Here is a 12,611-nt window from a genome sequence, read left to right on the forward strand (position 1 = left end):
GGGGGCAATGCCCCCCAGTTTTGGGAGGACTTTTTATAGTAACAACACATCTTCCAAAATCTTAAAACAAAATCATGACTTTCTTTTTTGAATAGTTCAATGAAAATGAAGAGAAAAGCGAATGTCCTTTTCTGATGGGAGAAAAGAAAAGGAAAAAAAAAATAACATTCAATACAAATAGTACAACTGTCACTGGGGTGCTGAAAATGTGTAAATTCAGTATTTTGGACTGAAAACCGTTTGGGCAAGTATATGAATGAAAATATAGACTAAACAAGCTATACATCAAGCTGCAACACTTATAATAATTGTTGATTATTTTAACAAATTAGAAACTAAAGCAAAGGGGAAAAAACCCCTCCCCCATTCGCGCTAACAAAACGATCTACTCGTTATGATTTGTGTCCACATTTAGAGTATATTTGTGTTCTTAGTAGATTAATTGACCTTTTGATAAATCCTAAAAATCATTTTCCTTCTCTCTCTATCTTAAGAGAAAATAAATCTGTCGCAAACTGAAAAAATTTCAGTGACCTGAGTGTTTTGATTAAATGAATCTTTTTACTTAGAGGGAGAGTACAATTTTACTTACTTTATAAATACTGTTTAAAAAGTAAGGTAAGTCATAATCATCTAAGTCTAAGTGAGACTGTCCTTGTCATTATTGAAATCTTAATAATTGAGTCAAATATTTTAGAAAAATTTACTAAAATTTTATAAAAGTCTATAAAAACCTAACAAAGATTGGTAAAATCGTAAAAATCCTTTAACCATAAAAACTGACGAATTTTCGTAAAAATTACAAAAAAAAAAAAATCAAGCAAAAATCTGCAGTTAAGAATGAATTACAAACGGGACCGAATTTGCCTATAAGATAAACAAGCTATTGATTACGGCCCCTGCTTTGAAGTGGGTCCCTAACTCCCAAAAAAATTCATGATTCATTCCTTAAAAAATGGAAATTACTTGAAAAAACTAATTTCATTTTTAAGTGCTTGAAAACCTTGAATATTTGGGGAAACGTGTGGCTACAAACCTTAAATTTTAAAATTTCTAACAAATGGTAGAGGGGGAGGAATGCCAGAATATGTCAAATTCAGCTCCTTGCCACATCCTGTATTAAAAATGTAAAAATCATGGTTCTCACGTTGGTAACATATTATTTAAAATAAATTTTTGTGACTCGCATATTCCATATCTTGCTATTTATTCAATCCCGAATGCAGTATTTTGGAAATTCTTTTGTATTGATTGCTTTTATCTTAGTTACTTCTGCATATTGTCTATCTGTTTAGCACGGAAAAAAATACACACTACTTCTATTTCTATTCATTTTTGCCCCACTTGCAACTGAAGAAAAGTTGTTGTCATGAGAAATCTATGGTTTGTTTTTTCTTTTAAATTTAAAATAACTATTTCTCACAAAGTTAGAACAGGACTGTAAAAATTTACAATCAAGTACTAAAATATCAGAGACTGGAATGTACAAATGAAGTGTGTTAAAGAATTTAATTTATTCTAGAGTCCTTGAAAATAATTAGATAAGTCTGAAAATCCTAAGCAAAGTGGGCTCCAATTACTTCTACTGCATATGGGCTTCTCTTCCAATGCTTCTACTGCCATGTCAAATCAACCAAAAAAAAAAAAATTTCAAATTTACCATCTCAGATTTTCATGAAAATTTCAGGGATTATACTGTTTGACATTCTAAATCCAGATCTACTTTTTAAAAAAATCTATCTTTTTTGGTTAATGAGTTATTAATTTTTTAAATGTGTAAAAACTCACGTTCTTTTACTCATCTGTTGTGCTTTAAAATGCTACAATTTTAGTCCCATGGGGCCAATACATTTGGTTAACAGCTCATTTTAAAGAGAATTGCATGAGCTTTAATTTGACATGCAACTTGCATATTTCTCTTGAATTTTTAATATTTTTTTAATTTTTAAAATTTAAATTTTTTTTAAGTTAGTGTTTTTTAAAATTTTTGAAAAAAATATGTTTAATATGTTTTAATAAATACATCCTAAAAATTTCAGAGTGGGGACATGATGGGATCAGCAGTTATAGCAAATAATGCAATGGTGCTACTTAGCATTTGTTTAAAAATTAAAAAAACAATAAATAAATAAAAAATACTTTTTTAAATGCACAAAACTATTTTTCACAATTTAAATTTATTTCAAAATATACATGTTTTAGTTTTTTTTAATAATATTATAAACATTTTGTAGTAAAACTATAAATAGTTCAATTAATTAAAAAACCTTTAAATTTCAAAAAAATTTTGGTTATCTTTTATTCCTTTGAAGTTCAGTAAACAGAACTGTCACAGAAACTTCGAGGATGTAATTTTGAAATGTATAAGCACAAAGTAGAATTCGATAAATAAAAATACCTTGTGGCAGATAAGTCTTTCATCTCCTCAGTTTCGAAAGTAGCTTTTTACTCGCCTTTGAACTTTCAGATTCTGAGAGATTGTAAAATTTTAAAAACCACAATTATCAATACATCAAACACAACCTACTTTACTATTTGAAAGCCAGAATAAGAATGAACAGCTTCCTTCAGCTATTGGACTTAATACGTCACACACCTGTTTGAACATGTCAGGGAGTGTTCAACACGTATGTAAACAAGCTGCTGCACGATCTGCTTGTTCTTTAAATGGTTTTAATGCATTTCATTTTCAATTATATTTTAATTTACATCATAATTTTGAAATAAAATGCTGCCAAATTAGAAATTGCTTAGTTAAAAATAAAATTAAAAAATAATTTTAAAGACAATTTAAAATAAGAGTAATTTTAAAAAGTAAGAGTTTAATTTAAAAAATATGATTTTAAAAGAGTAAAAGAAAATAATCTAAAAAAATGTCTATTAAAAAATTATATATATATATATATATATATATATATATATATATATATATACAGTGAAACCCCTCCTAACGGACACCCCTTTAATGCGGACACCCCTCTTATGCGGACAGTTTTTAATTCCCCGGCAGAGAGACATTAAACCTAATGTATAAGGAACCTCTCTCGTACGGACACCCTCAAATACGGACACGGACACCCTTTTCGAAGTCATTTACATTGATATATCCTTTTTTGCGGACAGTATTTAAAACTTGAGAATTAAATAGCTACTCCATTGAAAGGCTTCATTTAATGCAAAGTCGACCAGCTTATACGGAGATAAAAAAAAATATTTCTTTGCAATTTTACTTTGCATCTACTGCGTAGCAAAAAATTTTCAGCTTGACACCGAAATGCATTCCAAAAAACATCATCAAATCGTCAAAAATAAAAGAAAAGAAAAGAGAAAATGATTATTCTGCAAGTTTCTGTCTGTATACCCCCACCCTCCCCCGTTGCCTTGTTCCTTTTCAGATGACTAACAAGCAGGCGTGTTGTGTTTAAGTGGAGCCGAGTTGAGTTGACGCGCCATCTAACAAAAATATTTTATAGAGAGTAAAAGTAAAGCCAATGCAATATCATAAAGTAAACTTAAGGGTTAAAGCATTCAGTTGTTTCATCGTTCTCATTGAAATGGCTCTGAATACTCATCGTCAGCGTCGTACTCTTTCTCTTAAAGAAAAAATTGAAGTTATAGATTTCGCAGAAAAAAATAAAATTGGAATACGGAACATTGCTGAAAAGTTTGGTGTGGGACGCACACAAATTTGCTGTATATTAAAAGGAAAAGAGAAGTTTAAGAAAGAATGGTTCATAAATGGAAACCAAGAGAAGAAAAAAGATTTTCCTAAAAGTAATGCCCTTGCAGTGGATGAAATTGTGTTTAAATGGTTTGTGTCCGCAAGAAGCAAAAATATTCCGATTTCTGGTCCTATTTTACAAGAAAAGGCGAAAGAAGCAGCTACTGAAATGGGTATAGAAAATTTCAAAGCTTCCAATGGATGGTTAGATCGTTTTCGAACGAGACATGATATCGTTTTAAAAAAAATATGTGGTGAATCCATGGATGTGGATGCTGACGTTTGCGAAAAATGGTTGGAGAAAGTGCCTAGTTTGATTGAAAATTACGAGCCATGTGACATTTATAACATTGATGAGACCGGTTTGTTTTATAGAGCTCTGCCAGATAAAACCTTAACTTTACGGAAAGAAAACTGCTCTGGTGGCAAAATCTCCAAAGAACGCTTAACAGTTTTGTTGGGTGCCAGCATGGATGGTACAAAATTAAAACCAGTTGTCATCGGAAAAGCAGCCAGACCTCGGTGTTTTAAAGGACTGGATATAAAAAAATTACCTGTAGACTGGTATTCAAATAGAAGAGCGTGGATGACAACCAGTGTCATATCTGATTGGCTTGTAACTTTTGATAAGAAGTTGGGGAGAGAAAAAAGGCATATTGTTATTTTTATGGACAACGCGCCCTCCCATCCCAAAGACTTTCACTTGAAAAATATAGAAATAGTCTTCTTGCCAGCAAACACAACATCGAAATGCCAACCTATGGATGCTGGGATAATTCAAGCATTTAAAATTCAATACAGACAACTAGTTATGAAGCATTTAATCAATAAAATGGAAGAAACTAAAACAAGTAGCGAATTGTCCAAAACAATTGATGTGTTAGATGCAATCAGCTGGGTTAAGCACGCATGGAAGGAAGTTAAAAAAGAAACAATAGTAAGTTGCTTTAATCGCGTTGGATTCAAAAAAGGATCTGCCACAGAGGAAATTGACAACGAAGTTGATTGTGACAATGATGGATCCGATTTGCAGTCGTTAATGCAACAAGCAGGGTTCACAAATGTGACCGCTGAAGACTATGCTCCCATCGACGACCAAGTTTTCACTGAAGAAAGCGAAACAGAAATTGCAAGCATAGTGCGCGAAATTAACGAAGATCATACAGTTGAGGACGACGATGAAGATGAACTGTCCGTAAAAGAAGACGTTAAAACAATTAAAAATGTTAACGAAGCTTTAAGCGTATTAGATGGACTCAGGGAATTTTCAATTAAACACAACGATCCTAAAGGACTAGACTTGGTACAAGAACTTAAGATACATTTCGAAAATGAAAGACTTTCATCGATCAAAACATATCAACAGACATCAATCGAACAATTTTTTAAAAGTACAAATTAGGTATGTAATTTTTATGCGAACCTGTTATTTAAATCTCTTTGAGTGTGCAAAACTGTAATATTTGAATTTAACCTGATAAAATAATTGTTTATTATGTATATGTTGGTAAAAACTAGTAAATTAAAAAAAATCTATGCATATGAAAGAGTAGAATTCACACATATTTCATTTAAGATTTCAAAAAACATAAACAAATAACTAAAGTTAATTAAATTTAAAAAACCTCTGTAAAGCGGACACCCCTCTCTTACGGACAAAAAAGTTTGTCCCGTTAGTGTCCGTAATAGAGGGGTTTCACTGTATATATATATATTACAAAAAAAGTGTCATTGTATTATTTGCGTTAACTGCTGATCCCATCATGTCCCCACTCTGAAATTTTTAGGATTTATTTAACCATATTAAAAAACATATTTATTTCAAAATTTTTAAAGGACACTAACTTTAAAAAAATTTAAATTAAAAAAAAAATATTAAAAATTTAAGAGAAATATGCAAGTTGCATGTCAAATTAAAGCTCATGCAATTCTCTTTAAGGGCAGTTCTCAAAAGGTGGGAGCAAACACAGACTTCAACTTTGAAGCTTCAACACCAAATAACTTTCATTTTAATTAACTCTAAAATTTTTGAGGTAAATTATAATGCTGTATAGAGACAAGAATTGACATAAATTATGGAAAAAAAGCTCTTCAAATGCCCTTAAAAAATATTTTCTTTGCTAAATGGCACAATTTTGGACATACCAAAACGTTAACTGAGCAAATGTACCATTTAAAAAAATTTTTTTTTAATTATTTCCATACGTTTCAAAAAAAAATTAAAGGCATGAATCTTACAATGAATAATTTTTTGTTAATATTTTACACAAATAATAAAAGTAAAGACAGATAATTTACTTTGTAAACGATTTTAGAAAAAAGTAAGTTTGAAATTTGATGCATGTCCAAAAGTTGCGATCTTTACAATGCTATTATTTGAGAACTAAGTATATGATGTTTTCGTTTTAAAGGTATTTATCGATCCTCAGAATCAGTTTTCAATTGTTTAAAAGTGTTTTCATAAGCTTTTATGCAGTATCTTAGAAGAAAAATCATTTTTTTTAAACATACATGTGAGATGTCCAAATCGCGTTACGGTCTTGACGCCGATAATTCTGTCCGTTTATTTATAATTTTTTTATAATCCACTGTCTTCTAACATCAATAAAAAAGATTATTATGATGTTATCTTCTGTAATCCATTAATATTTTGCCTAATTAATACGTTACACATTGAACAATACATAAATTACAGTAGAAACATGGCTGGTTATGATCGAACGAAAGCCATTTTGCGCGAAAATCGCCAAGCAAACCTCCGTTAGCGACAACACAGTATACGAAAAGCTAAAGGTTACCAGAGGGGGATTCCAGTTTGACAAATGTAGTTAATCGTCAGCTGCACCAGTTTTGGCGACGTTATCACCTGCGCTAGCAATTTTTTTTCCCGCCGCTTTTATTGTTTTAGAATTTTTTTTTCTCTTCTTTCTTTTAAACATAATTTAACGATCTGGAAATAGAAATACGAATTTCTTTTTTCAATAATTTTTTTTAGACATCGTTTTAATTCTTATGACATTAAAAAAAATATTCATTATTAAAACTGATGTCATTTTTTATTCTTTCTTAAAGCATATTTTGTTTATTTTTCCTTTAAAAATATATATGTCGTATTTGTTTCTATTTTTATTCCTTATTTGTCCCAATAAATCAAACTAGAAGTTTGTATAATTATTTCCATGAAGCTTTTTTCTACCTTTCATCAACTTCTTCAAAATCATTCCAAAACTTTATTATATGTAAAGAGCAGTATGTATAGCCATTCAAGTACTTCATTAATATCCTCTTTATCATTAAATTGCAAAATTCAAAAAGTAGTAAATAAAATTTTCATTGGAAAAGTTAAAAATCAGATTAACAGTTGTCAAAAATGGTGAAACTTACATTATGATGATGTCCAAAATCCGTTACCTACAGGACAACAATGTCCAAAATCTGTTACCTACAGATTGCTGATTTAATTTGCTAATTAACAATTTTTACAAATACCTGCTGTCTTTTCATGTTCATATATTGTGTTCTAGGTATGCATACTATAGAATAAAAGCAAAATTGATATCAAATTCGAAAATTTTTGAAATTGCTCAAAGTTAACTTTTTTGTTCCCACCTTTTGAGAACTGCCCTTAAAATGAGCTGTTAACCAACTGTATTGACCCCATAGAACTAAAATTGTAGCATTTTTAAGCACAACAGATGAGTAAAAAAAAGTGAGTTTTTACACATTTAAAAAATTAATAACTCATTAACCAAAAAAGATATTTTTTTAAAAAGTAGATCTGAATTTAGAATGTCAAACATATAATCCCTGAAAGTTTCATGAAAATCTGAGATGGTCATTTTGAATGATTGGTTGATTTGACATGGAATGACCTATATTGTTAATCTGTTTAGCCAGGAAAAAAAAATGATACACTACCTCTATTCCTTTTCGTTTTCTGCACTACTTATAATTTTAAAAAGGTTGTTGTAATGAGAAATCTATAGTTTTTTTTTTTTCAAACTTAAAATGGGTGATTCTTACAAAGTTTGAACAATACTGTACAACTGTATAATCTAGTTATCAATTTCTACGCCTATCCAATTAACCTTTATAAGACTACAAAACTCGGAATTTTACATCTATTTTACAAAATTTTCTCCGGGGAAGAACCCCCCCCCCCCCCGGCCCCCTAAAATTGTTGATATTCTATTTCCCACGTAAAAGGTAACCCTGCGTCACTCTCTTGATACCAGCTCCCTCTCTTAAGGACAGCATGAAAACACACATTAATGAAAACAACACACAAAAAGGTAAAGCACGGACTTATGCATCACAGTAAACAAAAAACATGGGAGTGGGGGGCAATAAAATGTTGCTAAAAAAATCCTCCCCCCCCCCCAAGAACTCAGTCCTAAATCCGCCTATGTATAAAACAAATGAAAAACTATCTGATCAAAGGACAAAGTGCTCTGTAACAAAACCATTACATTTCAGAAATAACAGGAAAATACAGCACATGCTTTGTTGCTAATATAGATATTTATATACATGAATATATTTGTCACAATAAAAATGCAGACAAGATTTAACTTTATACTTTGATTGAAACACAAGAAAAGGGGAGGGGGGAATAAGAGAAGATCAAACTAGTATAAAATGGACTGTACAAGCAGCAAAAATAAGTCAATATTTAAAAAAAATACCATTTACAAAATTTACATTATTTCATAAGTATTATTCTAACCAACTGTGCTCAGCCTTTGATTTTACATGGACCAATATACATGGCAACTCTTATATAGAGGAGAGTCGATTAAAACTAATTTATGTTTTAAACTTAAATCAGGAATGCCCCCACCTAGGGAGGGTCATGGCACAGACTGTCATTGAAATTTTTCAGGGATTATTTCGAAGGGTATTTTTCTCATCTGGGAGGGGGCTCTTGCTTTGGGGGAGGGGGGGAGGGTTGTGATACATAAGGAAGTGAGCCCTTGCTTTACTACTTTCTGTCAATAGTTATCAATTAAGGATTCATTTTTACAAATTATCACAATGTGTGTTTGCAGTGCTTTTTATGTTAAAAAGAAATAACTTCAAATTATTTTTATGAATGAATTCTATGAGTCTGCTTTGCAGCTGTAGATAAAATAAAACTCAAAATGAACAAAGGATTTTAGGAAGTCTTATAGCCAATGACTGAAACAAAGGGAACAAGGTTCTACAATCCCCTTAAGATTCAAATTTAAATGCATGACAGGTTTTTAAAATTTCAGCTTTCATTTAAAAGCTTTCTCATGCAATGAAGCGATTTTTGTGGACAAAACGTTTCTGAATTTCAAAACAACTTTTTTTACCGAAAGAGCACTTTTATAAACAATAAGAAAAATAAAAAATTGTATTTATTATTATTATTTATTTATTTATTTATTTAGAAGAAAAGCATGCAGAACACAGAATATACAATATAACTTGTGTGCATCTATATTTGCCACGAATGTTTTTTAGACTTTGTAAATAACGACTTTTAAAGTATTGCTTCAGTATTTACAAACTGCTGAGTGACTAAGAAATCTCAAAGAATAGTATCACCAATGAAATTCTATTCTTCATTAAATATCTATATAAAATGATCTCAATTAAATATCTTGCTGAAAAAAAAAAGAAGAAATACTGCGCCTGCTTAAATTTTTTAAAATAACAATCCATTTGTTTACGTTTTCTTCATAAAACACCGAACTACATATTTGTGCGGTTTAAATTTATAAGTTTGTATAATTTCTTTAATGTTATCACACTATACGTGAAATGAGATGACATCAAACAAAAGCAACCTTATTATCATAATTTATTATTCAATTCATTTTTTTGATTCCCAACTTTTCTGCGGAGCAGTACCGAATCGCTATTATCATAATTTATTCATATTGCAACTCATTTATTTGATGCCAGAATTTTCTGCGAGCCGGTAACTGACCAGACCGCAACTCATTTGGGGGGAAAGTACAAAATATTGTTTCAGATGTATGAGCTTTTAAAACTATTTTTCTTCAACGTTACAATGCAGTGTTCAACTTTTTAGTTTTCTGTTCTACAAAAAATGAATCTACATTCCTGCTTTGTAAGGAGAATTGTACCCTTCAAGACCCGATTTCGTTGCAAAAATCAAACATGGCAACTGTAATTTTGGAGGGAATTCAAATGATACTCTTAAACTCTTACGAGCTACTAATATTAATTATTCCGCTTGAAATACGAAGCTTTAACATTTAGCAAAATTTAAATCATTCTAACTACGAATACTATCTTTGACTTTTCTCTACGGGGTACCCAACTACATCGCTCGTGCAAATGATTCACTAAATACGAGTTTTAAAAATTAAGTACTTCATGCCGACAGTACTCGGTGATTTTTCGCGATTGTGCGAATGCATTCACGAAAAGGAGTCAAAGTTAGACGGGAAAAGAAATGAAACGCAATACAAAGATATAAACCGAGAGAACGAAGAAACACCGGACCAAAGCATGAACGCGTGGAACGTCACATCCGCGGCGGCAATCACGTAACAGGTCGATCACATACAAAAATAAATAAATATTACAGCAAAATGTCAATGTATCATTCATCAGTGAGACAGTACTTACGAACTCAGAGCATCTGAGGTGCGCCTTAAATAGAGCCTTTGAACGGGGATAGCCGCTGGTGTGTCAGCGAGAAGGCATGGGATCCAGCCCAGCAAAAAGTGTGGAAGTCTCTGTCAGCCATCGGAAGGGGCAGATGGTGCAAAATGGCCCTCTTGCGACGGCCATCTTAGGATGGTATAAGCGAGAGAAGAAGGCCTATACCTGGGCTAGCTAGCCCGCCATCCGGACCTGCTGAAAGAGTAGGCTGCAGTGGCGCTTTCCTACGCCGCCCGAGAGAGGGAGCTACCCGCACTACCCCCTCCACCTACCCTCCTCTTCTCACGACACTCGAAAAAGCGCGAGCACAGGCAGAAATCGCAACTCAAAGATAACTTACATAGGCGGGATTTCAAGTATCCGAACAGGCCGAGTGGTCAGCGGAATGGCATGGCAGCAAAAACGGCCCCTTGGTCAATTTGGTCGCCGGGGGGCGGGGGGGGGGGGGCTGACGTGCCCTCTCGTCGGCCCTGGCCTTGAGCGATGGCTCGGCTCCCTACTCCACTCCGGAAGAACGTTTCCTTATTTTTTCGTGTGTTTATAGTATTCTGTACTCACTAATTGTTGATCGCAGCGAAGGGGGGTTTTGGGGGTGAAAACTCTCCCAGATGCATTGGTTTTTAACAAAAATGCAAATTCTAATACAGTAGTTTATTCATATGAAAGGGCTGATCAAAAAATCCCCTTCAGAAGTTTTTGATTTTAAAAAGATCCCTCCGGAAGGTATTTTTGATCGAAAAAACACCTCCAGATGGGAGTTTTCATCGAAAAAAAACCCCTCCAGAATGGAGTTTATCGAAAAAAACCCTTCCAGGAGGTATTTTTGATGGAAAAAAAACCCCTTCAGAAGGTATTTTTTTAATTGAGTCCACTCACCCCTGAGCTAAAGCTGCCCCCACCTCTAGATTCTTCTTATCCCCAAAAATGATTCAAATAGTTTAAATTTTTTTAAAGTATTACACATGAGGTACGAAGAAAGCAATTAGTAACCTTGATTTCCTTTAATTGATTTTGTTGTTTAGCAGGGGGGGGGGGGAAAGATTTTTCTGCAATTTCTCAGTCTGTGTTCTTTAGCCTCTCCTTTTCCGTAAGAGTAAAAGAAAACCAAAAAAAAAAAAAAACAGAAATAAATGAAGTACAGTAGACCCTTGTTTTATGCGGGGGTTACGTTCCACGGAAATGCTGCATAAATTGAAACCGCGTAAATTGAGACCTAATACTAGTGTTAAAATAAGGGTTTGGTTCCGTAGATAACAAAATAATTCATTCTAGTGGTGACTAATTGTATAATAAGTTTAATGTGTACTTTTATCGACTTTTATGCACAACATGTATAAAGAAAACATAAATTAATTTTGGTGTTCTGTTTATAAAAAGAAGCTAATCTTTTGGCAGTCATTAAGAATTTTTCTCTGTAATTCTTTGCAGAGCATTAACGCATCCATGATCACTTACGTCCTTTCCATGATATAATCTTCCTTCACTAACAAATCAGAAAAATCATTTCTATTGTCTAGGAATGGCTCAAAATTTTCAATGTGGACGTTTTTGGTTGTTCGTCACCGGCGTCGGTATCCTCGTTGGTTTTGGCCACCTTTGTCACTCCTAAAAACTCTTCTTTCAGTGATTTCTGAACTGTGTGAGTTTAATAACTTTACTTCTGGAAAGAGCTCTGGAACCAATCGCATAAAATGTCTGCAGTGGCCCAAGCTCGATTATTAATACGTCAAAATGCAGTTGATTGCACGTAATCTGCAATCTTTAGGAGTTTGGATTTTGAAAGAGGGGAAATTTTATCTGTTTGCATTGCCGCATCCGCATAAAACCGAAACTCATCCGCGTAAAATAGAACAAAAGTGTCAAATTTTAGACCGCGTATAACCGAAACCACGTAAAATAAACCCGACGAGGGTCTACTGTCATTGAACGAGTATTGAAAATTTAGTGCCAGACGGAACTTGTATATCTTACACATTCGTAACTTTTTTGGCAATATTAAGTATCGATTTAGATAATTGCGTTCCCCTTTACGTACATATATTGTATAAATTGGTCATTGAGTAAAACGCAACACTCCTCTCTTGTAAAGTGTAAGTTTTCCTTATAAATTTCGTATGTTTGAACATTCTTTCCTAAAAATGTATACCTGATATTATTCCTATTAATTTTACTTCATTATAAAACTAAACATTTCTCAGATTCATATAAAATTCCAAGGAAATTTTTCTAA

At 32.6% G+C, this 12,611-nt stretch overlaps 1 protein-coding gene across 2 annotated transcripts in view; it reads right to left on the reverse strand.

The window, feature by feature from the left end:
* LOC129231267 (B-box type zinc finger protein ncl-1-like) overlaps positions 1-12,611 on the reverse strand; it is a 74,358-nt gene that overhangs the window by 36,217 nt on the left and 25,530 nt on the right. The window contains exon 1 of one of the 2 annotated variants that reach the window (XM_054865550.1): positions 10,346-10,457. The exons of the other annotated variant lie outside the window; for it this stretch is intronic. The gene's annotated coding sequence lies outside the window, so the exon portion shown is untranslated. Of the gene's footprint in view, positions 1-10,345; positions 10,458-12,611 lie in introns of those variants that run through there. 2 annotated transcript variants of the gene reach the window in all.

This window comes from Uloborus diversus, chromosome 10 (genome assembly GCF_026930045.1).
Source record: "Uloborus diversus isolate 005 chromosome 10, Udiv.v.3.1, whole genome shotgun sequence".
In the NCBI taxonomy this organism is placed as follows: Eukaryota; Metazoa; Arthropoda; class Arachnida; order Araneae; family Uloboridae; genus Uloborus; species Uloborus diversus.